The following is a 20,544-nucleotide window of genomic DNA, read 5'->3' as shown; positions in this document are numbered from 1 at the left end:
TGTCTGAACTGGAACTATTGTAACCCAGACACCACGTTGCTTTTTAAAGATACTATTGTAATATTGGAAAACTAATAAAAATTTTAAAAAATGTACAACCCATTAGGTGACCAGGACATGTGTGATTGTCTGAAAGGCACCCAATTTATGGATAGTACATTTGTTCATAAATCCTTGGTTCATGTTCCTGATTGCTGCCAGGGAAGAATTAAAAATAAGATTTTCTATCTCAGCCTACAACAAGTCCAGATGTTCAAGACATTTTGGCCATTCTTTCAGGTTTTAAGCTAGGAAGTGCTTCCTCAATTCTGTCTAGATATAAATAAGCAATTGATCTCCTGTGGGCTATGGGCAATGTGAGATGCTCCAATTCCCATCGTCCCTAGTCAATATGGTAAATTGGGCAGGCTAAAATTGGCTCTCTAACAATATCAATCATTCCTGATTCAGCAGGAGGAGGAAACACAAAGCGGATCAAATCATAATAAAGACAATTACCTCCCTGTGAAATGAAGTCCAAACCTCAAAAAATGGACATGTTTTGAATTCGCTTAGAGAAGTCGCTCAGGATCAACTTTCTATTGCTCTTCTCATAACGAAGAAAGGGAGGACCATTTTATGTTCCAAGTCCTACAACCAACTTTTTTCATCCTTTACAACCCCAAGGGAAGCCAGGGTTTGAAAACACCCTGCCCGCCCTTTGGCCCAAAGCAAATCCAAGAACAGGAATGTCTGACAGCTGTCAAAAGACTGAGCCTTAGTGCCTGATACGTTGAAGAATGATTGCTGGCATTTAGTAAATACCAGCAGTCAACTACATTGTTGATATTAAATAAGAAAATCCATGTTCAGATTAATAAGCCACAGAGGCATCCCGACATATAACAGGGGTTGCCAAACACGGGCAAATTTTTGAGAATCAAGACCTGAGGCAGCTGTTTCCACTCAAGAAAGACAAAAGCAGGAGCACGTGTAACTCCAGCAGTGCTAGATGAGGTTATATGAAACATGAGGCCAGATGACCTGGAATATTACTGGATATTAAAACAAAGAGAAGGGTACCAACTGCCAATAACTGTCAGAAGGTATTTCTGCAGTTGCAGCTTTGGCAAGACAGACATAACTAATTTCACCCTGACTGGCTGAGGTATATTAAGCTGTCAATCTGGATGATAGGAGTTTAATCACCCACAGTAGATCAAAGGCCTACTCATCTGCTTGCTGGGGGGCTGGACTCCCCCCCCATCCCACAATAATCCAGGGGAAGAGAGTCCTTGTGGAGAACATGTGGATGAAATAGAACCATTCCCAAATACTGCCTTCCTTTTCGTGGGTGTAACATTGAATGGTCCTCCAGACGTGAGAAATTGTAGCTCTTATTTTTCTGCACTTCCTTTGGGAAGATGATCTCTATGATGCAGAAAAACATCATGGCAGACAACATGTATGTAGCTTTAGTATGTTTCTCCTGATGAGATTGTTATTTCACTGCACTCTGTGGTCCCTGGCTCATGAGTTTATATCAACATCTGAAATGGCCACTTCACTTCACAGGTAAAGGATAACTCATTTACTCTGGAGTAGCACAACACCAGAACCTGCTCAGGAGAACTGCAGATGGTGTAAAAGAGTTGTTCCCAAGCTGACATCTTTAAGTTCCTTTGGACTTCAGCTCCCATAATTCTCTGCCACCAAACCTCATTCTCATCAGTGACTTTATTGTTGAGTCCAGCTTCCCTACTGAAGTGAATGCAGGCCTTTATAGTGCTACAAGTAAAAAAAAAGGTCTATTATGGCTTCTGCCCATGATAGGGATCTCCAGACTGTTAATGGTTTCAGAGCAGCAGCAGTCTGCCACAGGATCCATTTTGCTTGGATTAACCACTGCATGGGTGGGATAACCACTATACCACTATGTGGGGGAGGGGCAAACAACCTTTTTGGCTCAATGTGGCAACCCAGCCACTTTGTCTTTCACCTCTTCTCCTGCTTTTACACCACGGCACTGTCCCAAGAGGCTGGGGCCCAAAAGACCAATGAATGGAGGGAAGCAACAATCTCAGGTTATAAGCTACATTCCTTAGGAATCTATAAACTTTGAAAACTCAGTACAGGTAGTCCTCGACCTACTGTATGGAGCCTGTGTATTACAGTTGCCTTGTTTAGCAAACCCCCATCTGCCTGGGCCTACCAAGGCCTCCCTCACCCAAGGCTTCTCATTCCTTGGGATTCCCCACAAGCCGTGGGCCTGCTCCCCCCTCCCCCTTCAGATTACCTGTATCTTCCTTGATATTCTCCTTTGAAGGTATCAAGAGGCAATCAGTTTAGCAGAGCAGTTCTACCAAGTAATCAGCTTTTCTGTCTCTCTAATCTCTCACAGAGCACATATGCAGAGTACATCATGAGAAAAGCAGGGCTAGATGAATCAAAAGTTGGAATTAAGATTGCCAGAAGAAATATCAACAACCTAAGATATGCAGATGATACCACTCTAATGGCAGAAAGTGAAGAAGAACTAAAGAGCCTCTTGTTGCGGGTGAATAAGGAGAGTGCAAAACATGGGTTGAAACTTAACATTAAGAAAACCAAGATCATGGCATCCGGCCCTCTCAATTCCTGGCAAATAGATGGGGAAGAAATGGAGGTAGTGACAGATTTTATTTTCCTGGGCTCCAAGATCACTGCAGATGGGGACTGTAGCCAAGAAATTAAAAGACGCTTGCTCCTGGGGAGGAAAGCCATGGCAAATCTAGACAACACACTAAAAAGCAGAGATATCACCCTGTCAACAAAAGTGTGTATAGTCAAGGCTATGGTCTTCCCAGTTGCAATCTATGGCAGTGAAAGTTGGACCATAAAAAAGGCTGCGCACCAAAGAATTGAGGCCTTTGAACTATGGTGCTGGAAAAGACTCCTGCGAGTCCCTTGGACTGCAAGGTGATCAAACTGGTCAATCCTAGAGGAGATCAACCCTGACTGCTCTTTAGAAGGCCAGATCCTGAAGCTAAAACTCAAATACTTTGGCCACCTAATGAGAAGGAAGGACTCACTGGAGAAGAGCCTAATGCTGGGAAAGATTGAGGGCAATAGAAGAAGGGGACGACAGAGAATGAGGTGGCTGGATGGAGTTACTGAAGCAGTACACATGAGCTTAAATGGACTCCAGAAGATGGTAGAGGACAGGAAGGCCTGGAGGAACGTTGTCCATAGGGTTGCGATGGGTTGGACACGACTTCGCAGCTAACAACAATCTCTCACAAACACACGCACAACTCTCTCATTGATAAGGAAAGGAATCACAAGGCCTCTGACAATCCTCCTACTTTCTTCAGGGGATAGAGCAAAGCCTTGGAAAAGCCTTCTGTCCTTGCCTGCAGTAGAGAGGACGAGAAGGAAAGTCGAGTTCACCTTCTCTCCCACTACACACATTTATAAAAAGGTAAAGGTAAAGGTTCCCCCGCACATGTGTGCTAGTTGTTTCCAACTCTAGGGGCCGGTGCTCATCTCCGTTTCAAAGCCGAAGAGCCAGCACTTGTCCGAGGACGTCTCCGTGGTCATGTGGCCAGCATGACTAGATGCCAAAGGCGCACAGAACGCTGTTACCTTCCCACCATAGTGGTCCCTATTTTTCTACTTGCATTTTTACGTGCTTTCAAACTGCTAGGTGGGCAGAAGCTGGGACGAGTAACAGGCACTCACTCTGTTACACGGCACTCGGGATTCGACCCGCCAAACTGCCGACCTTCTGATCGACAGGCTCAGCGTCCTAACCCACTGAGCCACCGCGTCCTTATACACACATTTATACTGGTTTCCTTATCCTGCCTCCCTGTGACATGCCAGTGAGGCAGCTAATATTGAAAGGAAAGGTTGTGAAAAGCTGCATGCACGATCGCTGTCTTTGCACCAGCAAAGACAGAGTTTTACAGGCAGCGGACAGGTTAATACAGGGAAAGGAGCAAAAAAGCACCTGCAGAGGCAAAGGAAGCCTCTTTCGAAGCCTCTCTCATTCACTTCCTCCCAAGTGTCTGCCATTTAAGCCTTCAGAGAAGAGAGCAGAGAGCTGAGTCAAGGAAGCAAGATTAAAAGGTGACTGCATTGCCCAACCCAAGGAGTTTTACAATCACAAGCAGCTGAAAAACTTGGCTGCACCACAATACTGTATGGTCATCCCACAGTACACCTCCAGCCAGATTTCTTCACCCTTATTTACACAGTCTTTGCACACTTCCTGCTCTCAAACATTTTAGAGAACAAAATAATCTATTTCAGGACTGCCACTAGTACTATAAAGATTTCTACTGCTGCAAAGTTTTCTCCTGCTGCTGCTTCCCCATCAAGCACTACTATGTAGCCAGGCCCTCATTCCAGGCTGAAATTAATCTGCCCCCAAATAGTCATCCCATCACCAAGAACTTCACAAAACTGAACTGGAAAGGCAAAAAAAAAGCCAGCGTCCTTTCTTCAAAAAATATATTTATTAAATTGTGAAAACAAACATTAAGATACAAACTAATATAATACTAACTAACATAATGCAAACAAACATAAAGGAGAGAAAAAGAAGGGAAATAACAGGACAAGTTAAAAAGTGACACCCCTCCCCCCAAAAATCAAACAAAATATAGAACAAAAATGACCTCCAACTTTTTTTCAGTGCAGAGATAATAATATAACAAACTCTCTTTGCATTTAGATGAGTAATCAATATTAAAAACACATTAAAATACTAATAATCCCTAAACCCAGAGATTCATACTATATTCCTTCCTTAATTTCAACCTAGGTAAAAGGTAAAGGTTCCCCCGCACACGAGTGCTAGTCGTTTCCGACTCTAGGGGCCGGTGCTCATCTCCGTTTCAAAGCCGAAGAGCCAGCGCTTGTCCGAGGACGTCTCCGTGGTCATGTGGCTGGCATGACTGGACGCCAAAGGTGCACGGAACGCTGTTACCTTCCCACCGGAGTGGTCCCTATTTTTCTACTTGCGTTTTGACGTGCTTTCAAACTGCTAGGTTGGCAGAAGCTGGGATGAGTAACAGGCGCTCACTCTGTTACGCGGCACTTGGGATTCGACCCGCCAAACTGCCGATCTTCTGATCGACAAGCTCAGCGTCCTAACCCACTGAGCCACCGCGTCCCATTTCAACCTAATACATAATAAATGGTCACATATGAATAACCATATATTTGGAAAACCACAATATTTCTCTAGTCAAAGCAGATCTAATCCTCAAATCGCAAAGTCAAAAGCTGATTCTTCTCCTTAACTTGTAAGAAATCTAACAGTGATCCCCAACTGGCAAGAAATTTAGTCAAACTATTGCAGGAGTTCCCAACTGGGGGTACTTGCACCTCCTGGGGGTGCGAGACGATATTCCAGGGGGGTGCAAAAACTTGGGTTTTCAAAATTAGAGTATATATGCATAATTCGTTGCCATTATTTTGAACTTTTGTAAGGGGTGCGAGAATATATCAGAAGCGTTCCAGGGGTGCGAAGTATAGAAAAGTTGGAAGCCACTGAACTAATCAAGGCTGTCAATTTTGCCATCTCTGCTAGCTTCATTTCCATCTTTGGGCATACAATATATAGCAATCTTACAGCCAATGTCATGTATAAAAATGAAGCCCCATGTTTTTTTTCACCTGCTTATCTGCCATCCCTAAAAGAAAAGCTTTCAATTTTACATCCATTTTCAAAATTTTCTGAACTAGAATATGTACCTAATTCCAGAATTTTTTAACCCTTTTGCAGGTCCACCAAAGGTGTTGGAACTAGTGATTCTGCACAGATATCTCTATACATTCGGTGGAAAAGGTCCACGAAGCCCAGCTTTGAAAGTTACAAGCAAGGTTTCCAAATGGGACAGCCCCACTCCAGCATTTGTACTCCATTAACTTGGAATGCCAAAAACAAAAAAAAAAGGGCAAGGGCATTTTTTGCTTAATGACTCAGGTGTACAATTAACAACAACAACAACAACAACAACAACAACAACAACAACAATAATAATAATAATAATAATAATAATAATAATAATAATAATAAAGTTGGAAGGCACCTTGAGGGTCATCTAGTCCAACCCCCTGCTCAGGCAGGAAATACCATTTCAGAGAAATGGCTGTCCAGTCTCTTCTTAAAAACTTCCAGTGTTGGAGAGTTCACAGCTTCTGGAGGCAGGTTGTTCCATTGATTAATTGTTCTGACTGTCAGGAAATTTCTCCTTAGTTCTAGTTTGCTTCTCTCCTTGATTAGTTTCCATCTGTTGCTTCTTGTCCTGGCTTCAGGTGCTTTGGAGAATAGCTTGACTCCATCTTCTTTGTACTTTGCAGCTTACTGTGCAGCTTCACAGTGTCTATATGTGTCCTGAAATGTTTTCAATTTATACCCAGCTTTTTCTATCAGACACTCTGAGTCCTAGACATATGGTTGCAAGTTCATCCCCATCTAGGGCACTAGTCCAAATGGCCTGGGCTAGATACCTAGCTCCTTCCATTTTTAGTCAAATCTGCTGTCTGGCTATATGCATAAAATAGATACAGAAGACTGATTGCACAACCACTGATTTATTTCTGAAAAAGTATAACCCAACAAGATACTGTGAAATTTTGAATTAGTAAACCCTCATTTATCAGAATTTCAGGGCAACAGACAAATTCTGTTCCAGACATCCCTCAGAAAACAGGCCTGTCATATACAAAGTGCTCCAGACAAGGCAGTTAATTCTAAGTTAATGTGACATCTTACATGGCAATTTACACCAATTGTATAATGGCATTATTATGCAAATTATGTAAATTACATAATTCATAGCCACTTGCATCACTGGTATAATAGCGTTATTATGCAAAGAGCATCATTCACAAGGAATGATCAGGAAGCTCAAGATTTCATTTCCAAAATAGCAGAACACATTTTTTAAAAACCACCTGATTTTATCAAGTCTAGTGTAGGAAGTCACCCCCCCCCAAGAAGAAAATATTAAAAGGGCAGAATAATAATAATAATAATAATAATAATAATAATAATAATAATAATAATAATAATAATAATAATAATAATTGTATTTATATACCGCCCTTCTCCTGAAGGACTCAGGGACAGAACAGAATATATTTCCCTAAAGGATTTTAAAAGCAGAAACCAACCCTGCCCTCAAATCTCTCTGTCCCAAGCAGAAACCAACTCTGCAGGAATCCAGATGTGATAATCTTGTCAGGAAACTGGGATTAGCCCCAGGGAAGCAGGATATGATATTTGGGACATAATAGGATTAACCCACCACCATCAGAATTCCAGAAAGGCATACCCAGACTCAGGTCAAAGTTCATGCCACAGGAACAACTCCAAACAAAAGGCTCCAGAGGGTATAAAAACCCACTCCCTACATGTGCTCACCTCTTTTCTTCCAGAGCCATCTTCCTGTCTGGCACTGCTCTTCAATAAACTGCAACCTTCTTTCTAAAGCAGTCGCCATGTTGTTTATTCCCGGCTTGGACTGAACCATGATGAAGACTTTTCCTTCAACACTAGTATCAGTGAGAGAAACAGGATGTGTTGCAAAAGACACTTTCAAATGCTGTGAGTAATAGGAAGTGGACATTTAATTATGAAAGTGTTTAAACAATCTCCGGTTTCAGTTTCTGGAATGCTCTGAAATTGCAAGGTGAGCAAACTAGAATTGAAATATACAATTATTGATGTAAAAGAATAGATGGCTTACAATTCTGAATCTTCCATTGTGCTATTGATCTTTGCACAAATTTTCTGATGTTTCTACTGACTCCTGTTATTTCTAGGCACTTGATTATCCAGTCATGTGGCAGAGAGTCAAATGCCTTTTTGTAGTCAATCCATGCCACATTCACATTGGTCTTCCTTTTCTTGCAGTTTTCCAAGATCATTTTGTCTATTAGGAGTTGATCTTTTATTCCTCTGCTATTGGGCAGTTTCCTTTCTGCTCAGGTGGAAAGAGATTGTTTTAAACTAGTTGCTGTTGTACGGCATCAGCTACCACAGCAGTTAGCAATTTGAAAGTTGTTGGTAAGCAGCTAATTGGCCTGTAGTTGCTTGGTGTTGCCCCTTTTGCTGGATTTTTCATTTTTAGGTAGGTTTTCCCAGTTGTTAGCCACTTTTCAATTTCTCCTCCTTGTAGTATATTGATGACTTGCTTGGCAATGAGTGGGTATATAACAGTTAGATGTTTCAACCAAACCCATGCAGTTCATCTTCACCTGGTGCTGACCAATATTTGATCTTCCTTGCTCTTTTTTCTACCATTTTTGTTGCTATTACTACTTCTTTCATTTCAACTTCTGTTTTATTTGCATCCACCTCTTTTAACCAAGCCACATCCATGTTGTGTTTCTTTGGGTTATCCCATATCTGCATCCTGAACTGCACTTTCTGTCTTGTCAGGTACTGACCGATTCACTGCACTTTGTCCATTGGTGGATTGATAGAAATGTTTCTGATTGGATTGAAATTGGAGGTTCTGCCTATAATTTGCAATTTGAGCTTCGTATCTGCTGATCTTCTTGGCTATAGCTGTTATTTGCTGCTTTATTATTTCCAGTGCTTCCTTGATCTTCCTTGTTTCTAAGTGGTATTTCTTCTTTAGGAATTCTTTGGTCTTCTTGTTCTTCAGCTTCTTTTCTTTCATCTGTTCTAGCTTGCTTGCATCTGATCTTAACTTGCTGGTCTTATTTTCCAGTCTAACCTTCCATTTTTGTGGTGCACTGTTTGTTTGTTTTTCTTCTCTGTTGATTTTGCATCCCAGGTATTCAGTTATAACTGCAACTATGCTGCACATTAGTTGGTTTGCTTCTTGCAATGAATTGGTACTTATGCTTGATATCACAGTATTTGCATCTTTTAATACTTGTGCTAACTGTTTCTTTAGAACAAACTTCAATGTAGGGAGTCTTATTCTGATGTTTTTGTGCTGTTCTAGATGCTCAGTCACATTATTATTATCATCATCATCTGGTAAAAACTTAACAGACTGGTAAAAACTTAACAGCTCAAGTTCTAACCAAGAATCTAAGAGCTGTTAAGGTAATGTCTGGGCATATAAGCAGTTCCAAGTAAGGTGGTTTTTTGCAAAGTCAGAATATTCAGGTCTGATAAATTCAAAATGTCCATGTATCTAGGCAACCCTTGGGATTACTCCAAGGGCTCCTATTACTATTGGTACAACCATTGATTTCTTCCTCCACAATCGCTCAACTTCAGTTTGCAGACTGTGGTATTTTCTTATTTTTTTCTAGTTGTTTCTTTTCAATTCGTGCATCACTTGGTATTGCAATATCAATGAACCAGACTTTTTCCTTTTCCACAATAGTGAGGTCAGGCATGTTGTGGGCCAGATGTCTGCCTGTTTAGATTCAAAAGTCCCACAAAATCTTGACCTGTTCCTTTTCAAGAACGTTGTCAATTTGGTGTTCCCAGTCATTTTTGCTGCATTCAAACCCAAACTTCTGGCAAAGCTTCCAATGCATGATTTTGGCAACTGGAATATGTTTTTGTTTTTGTTTTTGTTATTTTATTATTTTATTTTATTTTATTTTATTTTATTTTATTTTATTATTTTATTTATTTTATTTTTATTTATTTTATTTTATTTTATTTTATTATTTTATTTTATTATTTTATTTTATTTTATTTTATTATTTTATTTTGTCAGATGATGGACATGTGTTTATCCCAAGCATGTTTAAACTCAGGGATGATTGACCCACCACCTCCGCTGGAAGTTGGTTCCAAGCTTCTACTACTCTTTCTGTGAAGTGATGCTTTCTAACATTACTTCTGAACTTCCCTCCTGCCAGTTTGAGGTTATGCCCCTCAATTTTAAAGTTTTGCTTTAATATTGAAAAAAAATCTGCCTTCTAAAACATTATTCACACCTTTAATATATTTAAAGGTTTCAGTCATGTCCCTTCCTTTCCCTTCTGTCCCTCCATATTCAGTTCCTCCAATGTCTCCTGAAACGATTTGTCCCTCAGACCTTGCACCAGAAGGCAGAAATATTTTGCTAAGTGAGAGTACTGAACCATACACTATTTTCAATGCACTGTTTTATCCTGCCCTGACACTCTCATTCTAGAGGCCTCTACTTTGCCAGCAATACAATACTTTGCCAGCACTTTTCCTTTGCAGTCCATCAAATCATGGAATTATTATCTCTGGGAGCTGAAAACAAAAGCATTTAACGTGAGGGAAGATTTCCCTCTTTCAAATTCTTTATTGAAACAGCCGCCGTTTTCAACAGCATCTTTTCAGAGGCTTGTTTCACGCTCTGGGAGCGGAACAGAGCAAAGGGAAGACAGCTTGCTCAAACACGCACTCGCCCACAAGACCAAACACATCAAGATATTCAGAGCATTGAGAGTCAGTTTGATGCCCTCAGAGCCACAATGAAGATCTGCAGGCATTCTGCTTCAGTGGTATCCTGGGACAGAGCAGTGCACAGGATGGTTATGCCTTGTACTTCATTGGGGATACAGTATTTATTTATTTACCACCCCTTTGTTATTTTTATAAATAACTCAAGATGTTTAGCATGCATAATAACCCTTCCTCCTCCTATTTTCCCCACAAGTACAACCCTGTGAGGTGGAATTGAACTGAGAGAGAGTGACTAGCCCAAAGTCACTAAGCCAACTTTCATGCCTAAGGTGGGACTAGAACTCACAGGCTCCTAGTTTCTAGCCTGCTGCCTTAACCACTGGACCAAACTGGTTCTTGCTCAAGAATAGGGTGACGTGTCAGTGTTATTTCCTCATTCTGTTTCTTCCTTCAAGGGACTTAGGTCATTCAGCCCAGAAAAGTTTGAAATTTGGGTGATATCTCTGGAAACTTCAAACGACAGCTTTAAAAAGAGGAAAAAGAAAAAGAAGCCAGTCATGTGGGTGGCAGACTCCCGACCAATGGAATTTCGAGTTAAGGGAAGTGACTGCCAGCAAAGATTGAGGAGAGCGTTTTTGGCGTCAGTTGATCTATTGTTGAATAAATGCAATGTTTGCTTAAAACTGATTCCATAGCAGTTATAACTGTAGATGGTCAGCTACAAAGGAAAACAAACCAAATTAAGCAAATATAACCTGTCACAAATTACAACAATGAAATGCTTTGTGTCCATCATGCTCACTGACACTTGCTCAGCTGTTAAGCCCAGGATACTCAAAGAGGTTATGAAAACATTTCATGTGGGTGCCACTGCCTCCCCCACATTCTGAGAAGGTGAAGGAATTTGAAGAAGCAAAGCTACTGCAGTTCCAATGAGAGGTCTTCAGCCTGTTGAATGTGGGAGATTTCTCATTGCCCAACAAGATATCATCAAGATATAAGGTTCTATACCTATCAGTTTTGTTTAGGCTCTAAGATCTACCTTCTGGAATCAGGGACAGAAGTTTCCTTGGTACAAGGAGGGAAGGAAGTTAGGAAAATTTGGTCTAGTGCAGAGGTCTTCAAACTTGGCCCTTTTATGACTTGTGGACTTCAACTCTCAGAATTCCTCAGCCAGGCATGCCGGAATCATAAAAGGGCCAAGTTTGAAGACCCCTGATCTAGTGGTTAAAGTGCTGGCCTAGAAACCAAATGACACTGAGTTCCAATCCCACCTTAGGCATGAAAGCCAGCTGTGTGACTTTGGGTCAATGACTCTCTCTCAGCTGAACCAGCTAACAGGATTGCTGCTGTGAGGAAAAAAGAGGAGGAAGGAGTATTATGAATGTTTGTTGCCTTGAATTACTTATAGAATGATAAAGGCAGGATAAAATATAATAAGGAAATAAATAAAGTGTATATCCAGTCCTAGAGCAAGGGCAGGTCCTCTGTAGTTCCATCTTTGCCTAGTTCTGTGGCAGTTCTGCAACAGAACTCCACTACATGGCAAATCCAAATCCTAGAGAATGAGACATAGGATTTTTCTTGATCTCATGTTGAGCCTCAAGGAGGCCTGAAAGCAGCAAAATACAGTACATCAGTGATGGTGAAGTTGATTGTGAAGTTGTGCTTGAGACATCTTCTGGTATAGCAAAGGTCTAGGCTGTGGGTCCAAGCCCAGAGAACTTAGAGGAGACACCAATTTAACTGGACATATCTTTTTCTTAAAAGAATCAGTAGAGTTCCTGTCTTATATCTTGTTCTTTCCTTCCCAAGGAAAGCCTTGGAAAAAATAAAGAAAACAGAAAACTCTTAGTGTGTGCATGTCTGAATGTGTGGGTGTATGTGTGTCTATTCAAGGGAGAACGAAAAACATCAAAATGAGGTAGCAAAATAGGAGAAAAACTGAGGATGGAGAGTGAAGGCAACAGAACCATCACTGCTGTGTTTCACTAGACCAGACATGTCAAACACAAGGCCCGGGGGCCGGATCCAGCCCGCAAAGTGGTTTCGTGCGGCCCCCGAAGCCATCCTGGAAACAGGGAGGGAACGGCCCCCACTGCCTTGGCCCTGGCCCAGAGACCCTCCTTCTGCTAGAGACCCTCAGATTTGTCCCACTCCTGCCCAGGCCCCCATAGGCACCCTTGATACAAATGAGGTAGAGCTGGCCACGCCCATCCAGTAGGCCATATGCACTCTAGCCATGCCCATCCAGTAGGCCACGCCCACCCTGGCCACGCCTACCCAGCCCCCTGAGGGCAACCGCAATGCTGATGTAGCCCTCAATGAAATTGAGTTTGACACCCCTGCCCTAGACCAAAATTCTTTCTTGCTTCTGGTCCTTTTAGAAATGGTGTGGTACAATCTGCAGTTTGGGGATTTTGAATATCCTATTTGGACCACTGCCGAAAAAGAGGTGGTTTCTCACATCACATAACTTTGTGTAGATGCTTAACTATATTTGTGACTGAAGTGTTTTTGCCTTCTGTTTGCATCTTAGACATTCTTATCCAGTTTATCATCAGAACATTTCATTTATTCCATCATCCATTTCCACAAATTAGGAAAGTCTATCCAGAGTAATGAAAACAACTGCCAGCACCTGCAATATCTGCAGTGCAAACAAGGTACGTAGGGAAATATCTCTCTGTATAGAATACAGACTGTCATTGTGTAACAATGAAATTAAGCCAAAGCCCCTTTTAGCCTTTCCTAGTCCAAACAATAAAAAGAAGCTGAGAACTTCTGCCCAGCCCCACTCCCTGCCTTGATTTCCCCATGTTAATGGGAAAGATTTGAGTAGAGGCTGCAACCACATTTAGCCGAATGCGGTTAAAATCGTTTATGCAACGGGAAACGATGTACGCTACAGCAGACAAGTAAATTAGCTCACTGAGTATAAATAATAGAAAAATAAAATGTATCTCCTGGGGATATAATTAAGGGTTCCTCTTAAGGGTGTGGCTATGGAGACTGTCATGCTGAACTCCCACTTCCAGATTTACCACCGCAAACTCGTGCTTTCCATAGGAAAAATGCATCTTCAGAAAGACGCTCTTCTCCATTCTTGCAGCTGCCAGATCCAGAAGGAAGGAAAATTGAGGGAAGACCCTTCTGGCCCATAATGTTTCATTAATCATTATTTGTGTGGCACCGACACTATGTACCGATAGGTCCTCAACTTATGATCACAGTTGAGCCCAAAATTTCTGCTGCTAAGCGAGACATTTGTCAAGTGAGTTTTGCCCCATTTTATGATCTTTCTTGCCACAGTTGTTAAGTGATTCACTGCAGTTGTTAAGTTAGTAACGTGGCTGTTAAGTGAATCCGACTTCCCCATTGACTTTGCTTGTCAGAAGGCCACAAAAGGTGATTGCTGATCCCGGAATACTGCAACTGTCCTAAATATGAGTCAAATGCCAAGCATCTGAATTTTGATCGCCCCATGACCATGGAGATGTTTCAATGGCCGTAAGTGTGAAAAACGGTCCTAAGTCATTTTTTCAGTGCCATTCTAACTTCGAATGAACTATTGTAAGTGGAGGACTACCAGTATTTCAAAGCAAATGTGAGTAATGTTAGTAAATTTGGTTGCAACTTCCTCTCCAACTTTTCCCATCAACATGTTCTAAATAGGTGGGAATCGCTGAGAAGGGAGGAAAGGTGTCTTCCAAGTAACACATCCCCACTCCTCACGTTCCCTGTCTTTTGCCTAATTTGCCTCTTGGGCTTTCTGAGTTCTGCACAGTTAAATTTGGAAAGACAAGTTTTACTGGAGAGCAAAGGAGGGAAGGAGCAGTGATTTCTAACTTCATCATAAATTCACCCTCCATTTCTGTTTTCTAGCATTTGCTGGGTTTTATGTTCCTCCTTCCTCAAGCTACTCAACTGAAGGCAGGATTTATAGCTTGTCAGATTTAATCATTTTGAAGCAGGAAAAGAGTCTTTTTTAAAACCCCTTGGGATAAGAGAGGCTTGCCAGGAAATCATCAATAAGAAAAGCAACTTGGCTGTCTGTACAACAAGACTATGAGGAAGCTGCAGCCCAAATGCCCAAGTACCCACAGAGGGGAGGCCTTGCATTTAACAAGGTCAGGAGAGTAATTTTTATGTACAAACTCAGTACGCATACAGATTGTTTGTCCTTTGCTAGTCAGGCTCATCACTCTGTATAAGGCAAAAGGATGCCTTAAAGGCCATCAAAACACTTTCCTGCTGCTTCACCACGTGCGTAATATAAAAATATAAAAATCACACAGACACATTGAGATATAAAGGCGGTAAACTACCCAGAATATAACAAGGCAGAACAGAGAACCCTATCATTATAATAATAAATTTCTATTGACACACTAATAGAACTGGAGAACAAGTACAAAACTTGATTCAAAATAAAAGCTAGCTTAAAAACTGGGGCCAAAATAGAGTGGGAGGAAAAAAATAGGAAATGAAACTGTCTCTTACAACTACAGAACATTCTAGCAAGACAGAAGACAAGCTGACAAAATGGAGTATCAGCAAATAAAACCCAGTTCCCAAAGCAGGGATCCTTATATTTCATGGTGCCAGGAGCTCCTAAATCAAAACATGATTTTCTGTCACCCCCTCCCATGAATAAATCTACCAGCTCCAGCTCTCACTCTGCCTGGACAAGCCACTGTTAGCTTGTTGGGACAGAGCAGACAACCAAGATGGCAGCAAGCCATCTTGCTGCCAGCTTCATGCACCTAACACTTGGGGACTGTCAGAACTCACTCCCAGTGCCTCGTGATGAGAAATCTGGAACCTCAGACTATTAGTCTTAGCAAGACAACCACCTATCCCAAAAGAAGCCCAGGAAGAGCCACCATCATAAAAGGGGGGAAATGAAAGGCATTGAGAAGACCTCAGGGATAACTGGAGCTAGTGCAAGAATCACTTCTAAGTGCAAAGCTGTTGAAAGAGAGGGACAACACTTGGGTCCTTCACACAGCCTGACCTGATACAAGGAGCTCAAGGAGAGTCACACATTTCGAGACAACACCCCACCCCACCCGAGATTTCATGACCCATAATTTGCCAACACCTGTCCTAAAGAAGGGACAGACTGTGAAGGCAGAGACAGGAAAGGGGAAAAAAAAAGAATATTGAGGTAAAGTCTTGGAAGTTAGCATAAAGATTAGCTGGAAAGGCCAAAAAACAGGAAGGTGCGTTTTATGCCTTAGGTCTTACGAGGCTTTGATTCACATTTTGAATACAACCCATAGCTTTAATCAGGGGTCCCCCAAATCTCAATAAGGCAAAAGTAGGCCACTACTTTTTCTTTAGGGATTGCTTTTAAAATTTTATCTTTTTTATTTGGGGGGGGGCTTGAGAAGCTACAGAAGGAAATGATACCCACCATGAGTAGGTAGGTGCAAACATCTTCTCCTTTTTTATATGAAAGATTAAATTATATGTTGTTGTATGTTAATTGGTGTTTTTAAAAAAAAAAGACAAGAAATGACAGTGTCAAAAACCTCACATATTTGGCCCTGATCTCCTGAAGCGTTTTGAGGGCTTCAGAAATAGTATCTGGAGGGGTAGAGGCACAACCTGGCCATAAATTGTCCATCTTTGTTCTACTGTCCCTTCACAGCCAAGTCCATTCTTTGCCAGGATCACCATTTTCTATGATTAGAAGAGAGAACTGTCAATCGCTCATCTCCTCTTTTTCTCTCTGTCTCTCCCCCCACCCACCCAGTGCTGGCATTTCCTTTACAAGAGAAAGCAAACTCCTCTGCTTATCCCCTTTCCCCAATCCACAAACCACACACACCTCTGTGTGAATGCTCAGGTTTAGTTCGGCTCACTAGGAGGAAAAAACTGCTTCTGTAGTGGCCCACTTGAACTTGGCCGCACGACGACGCAATGCACAGCCACAGATTGGTTTTAGCAGCCCTCCCTTTAACCTAGTTAAATTGCTACACTTTATCATGGGGTATCTTTCTTGGAAATGCTGCCAAGTGCTTTCCAGACTTCGCTAGTTTTCCTTGCCTTCCCTCCCACCCACCAACGCCTACTGGCTGGGATTATTTGTTATCACTGGATGATTTCATACAGTAATTTCCAGAACAAAATGTAAGAACAGAAACAACAATGTATACACACATATACACAGACACACGTGATCTTAAGTTTCAGAAGTGTTGGGATGAACCTTCAGCTCAAAATAAATTTTTAACAACACACGTGAGGGATGGGAACTGTTCTTTTCGTTCCATAAGTTTAGTTTAGTTTTAGTTTTTATTAAATTTTTATACCGCCCTTCTCCCTAGGGACTCAGGGCGGTGAACAGGGCAGATAATAAAAGTACAAAACTACAAAAGTTAAAATAGAATTAAATTAATGCCCAAGATAAAACAGTAAAATATACAAATATTTAAAAACCCAAATTAACTCCCCATCAGGCCAGGCCAGCTTGTTCAAACAGGTGGGTCTTTAACCCGCGCCGGAAGGAGCGGAGATCCGGTGCCATCCGGAGCTCCACCGGCAGTTCATTCCATAAGGCCGGGGCGCCCACAGAGAAGGCCCTCCCCCTGGGGGCCAGCAGCCGGCATTCTCTGACTGGAGGCACCCTGAGGAGGCCCTCTCTGTGGGAACGCACAGGGCGGAGGGGGGTTGACGCCGGCAGCAGGTGGTCCCCGAGGTATTCCGGACCCATGCCATGTAGGGACTTAAAAACCGTCACTAAGACCTTGAACCTCACCCGGAAGACAACTGGTAACCAATGTAGCTCGCGGAGCAAAGGTGTAACATGGGAGTACCGGGAAACTCCCAAGACAACTCTCGCGGCCGCATTCTGTACCAGTTGGAGCCTCCGAGTGGTCTTCAAGGGAAGCCCCAGCTTAAGTATCCCTTAAGCTGAACTACAGACATGAGGTGCAAAATGAATGTATTAAAATCTGCATTTGCAAAAATCCCTCCTGCCCCACAAAATATGTTTCAATGCTTTTGCTTTAAGATCTCTTCAGGTCCACTGCAAAACTTAAAAAGCATGAAGAAGTGTTGAATTTCTGCCTGTTCCATGGCTTGACGGCCCAACTGGTAATTGCTGGAGAAGCATAACTGGCAATTGGTTGGAAGTTGGTGATTGGAAATTGCTTGAAGCCAAAAAAAACACCAAAACAAAACCCAGATAAGCCTAAGACATCAGGGTGGCTGACAGCTGATGTCATAGGTACATCTGTAGTCTCAGTGTGGTAAATGTAAATTCTATCACGAAGGAAGATTTTATACATATACTTTTAGAACCAACCAAAACAAGAAGAGGTATATGCTGCAGCATTCACATGGGACTGTACTGACCCAAGTATAATGAAACAGGTTTCCGTCTAAGTTTAATAAATAATAAAATAAAACAGAACTTTCTGGTTGTATCCCTCATGTTAAATACTTCCTGCACAAAGGAAGCTATAATATTGGGAAGAAGAATGTGCAAGATGTTTCCATATGCTGTGATACTAATGTGGAAGAACATATGAAGATATGTGTATTCCTACATACATGCACAGAAATATAGCAAATTGCCTTATACTAATACATTTAGTTCATAGCATATCTTACATTACTGATATGTGAATTTATGGTGCAACAAGCTCTAACATCTTCTAATGGGCTCCAGAAAGCTGTCTCTTGAACCACTTAAAATAATGTGCCTATATTTGGAACATATATCCCAAAGCTTGTTAGAGTGTTTGTAAATTGAAGTTTAGAGGGTGGAAAAGTTTGTATATTTCCTAGTGTCAGTTTGGGACTGAACCACACTGAGAGATTGGCGGCAAGAAATGAGTCAACAACACAGGATAGTCTCTCCAGACTTACAAAAATCAATCATTCCTTGTTTTCTCTCTCAAGCTTTCTTATTTAGTATCATTTAGACCAGAGGCCCCCAACCTTTTGGGCACCAGGAACCAGTTCCCTGGAGAGAAGGTTTTCCATGGACCGGAGGGGGCGTGGTTTTGTGTGCTGCCTGCATCCTGCGAATGGGGCTTTGCTTGTTTGTGCCGACCGGTTGCTGGCATGCCGCAGCCTGATATCGGTCCATGGACTGGGGGTTGGGGACCCCTGATTTAGACAAGGAATAAAACCTTTCTGTTGTTGCCATTGTTAACCAAAAAAGGAGTTGAAACCTCTTGTTAATTTCCTTAAGATCATCCATAATGTGAATTTGTGCTCAAATTGCATATACTAAAAGTTCCTTGCAAAGTTTTGTGAAAGTTTTCAGATCTTTAGTGATTTGTACAGCTGGGAACGATTAGGAGCAGGAACAAACAAATCTCCTTTCATTCCATACCCAAGACAACCATAAGAAATACTTAAGTTCGTAATGCTGTTTTGGGACCACCATGTTCATTACATCATAACATAAGAGTCGTGGTGGTGTAGTGGTTAGAATGCACTACTACAGGCTACTTCTGCTGATTTTCGGATGCCTGCAGTTCGACAGTTCAAGTCTCACCAGCTCAAGGTTGACTCGGCCTTCCATCCTTCCGAGGTCAGTAAAATGAAAAGCCAGACTGTTGGGGAAAACATGCTGACTCTGTAAACCGCTTAGAGGGGGCTGTAAAGCACTGTGAAGCAGTATATAAGTCTAAGTGCTATTGCTATCATAGAAAAAGGAATATTTGCATCTCCCAAGTTGCCATTACCAAAACATCCTGAGATTGCAGCCCCCAGAATTTCCAGTCAATGTAGTAGCCTTGTTAGCTGAGAATAATATGACTTTGTAAGACCCACACTTGAAATGCTGCATCCAGTTTTGATACCCATGCTATAAAAAAGATGTTGAGACTTTAGAAAGAGTGCAGAAAAGAATAACAAAGTTATTAGAGGACTAGAGACAAAAACATACAATGAACAGTTGCAGGAACTGGGTATATCTAGTCTAATAAAGAGAAGGAATGAGAAAGATACATCCTAGAAATAAGGAGAAATTTCCTGACAATGAGAACAATTAATTAGTGGAAGAGCTTGCCTCCAGGATTTGTGGGTGCTTCAACACTGAGGCTTTTAAGAATTGATTGAACAGCCATTTCTCTAGAATAGTAGGTTCTCCTGCTGGAGCTTGGAGTTGAACTAGAAGTCTCCAAGGTCCCTTCCAACTTTGCTATTCTGTTATTATAAATCTGGGAATTACAATCATGAGCATACTTAGCTAAGAAAAAAAACAATATTAAGAATGAAAGGAGTCTAATTCCTTCTTGGGGAAAACATTACTTTCAAGCAGGAAAAAACCTGCACATTTTATGGGTATCAGGCCAAGATTTTGAATATTAGGGTTGAGTTTTAGAGAAGGTGGGTTTCAAAAGCACAAAATGAAAATAATGCAAATTAGCCACCAGACACTTCAAAATCAGTGCAGGTCCTAAAGAGAACAAAGAAGAGACAAAGGTCTACGGTCAGGATTTTTGCTGAACAACTAGTTACTATAAATCTCAACCACAAGACAAAGAGTTAAGATTCAAGTTTAATGGCAAGCAAACAGAGATAAAGAGCGAAGCTGGAGGAGAGCCTCTGCATGAGCTGTGAGAATTACAGCTTGTTCCCGAAACTGTGCTGTCACAGTCCTGCCTGCTTGCAAAATTCTGATCAGAGCCTGAAAGCTCAAACAATCAGGAAAAAAAAAACAAAAAAAAACCTCTTGGCAAAGATTTCCCCTGGAGATGCAGAGCTGGTTTTGTTTACAACTTGAGAGGAAGTGGTAACTGCTCCTGTTTGTTCTTCTAGCAAAAGTTGGGGGGGAGGGGGAGGGGTTTTTAAGAGAAGGAAGGAAGGAAGGAAGGAAGGAAGGAGAGAAAGAAAGAAAGAAAGAAAGAAAGAAAGAAAGAAAGAAAGAAAGAGAGGGAGGGAGGGGGAGAGAGAGAAAGAAAGAAAGAAAGAAAGAAAGAAAGAAAGAAAGAAAGAAAGAAAGAAAGAAAGAGAAAAGGTTTTTATTAGAGATTTACTGCCTTGGAGTATGATGGATATTGCTTCCTTTTTGTTTGCAAACTCTTTGGCTGAGGGTGGGTGGGGAGAAAGAGCAGACTTGAGTTCGCCTCCCCCGCGCCCCTTGGGGTTGAAAAGAAAAAATAGGGACAGCCCTCATTCTGCCGTCATTCCCACCCTACCGATGCGCTACATAACTAGGTCAGAAGAAT

This window comes from Vipera ursinii (genome assembly GCF_947247035.1).
Source record: "Vipera ursinii genome assembly, chromosome: 2".
Lineage (NCBI taxonomy): Eukaryota > Metazoa > Chordata > Lepidosauria > Squamata > Viperidae > Vipera > Vipera ursinii.
This window is presented reverse-complemented; position numbering follows the sequence as displayed.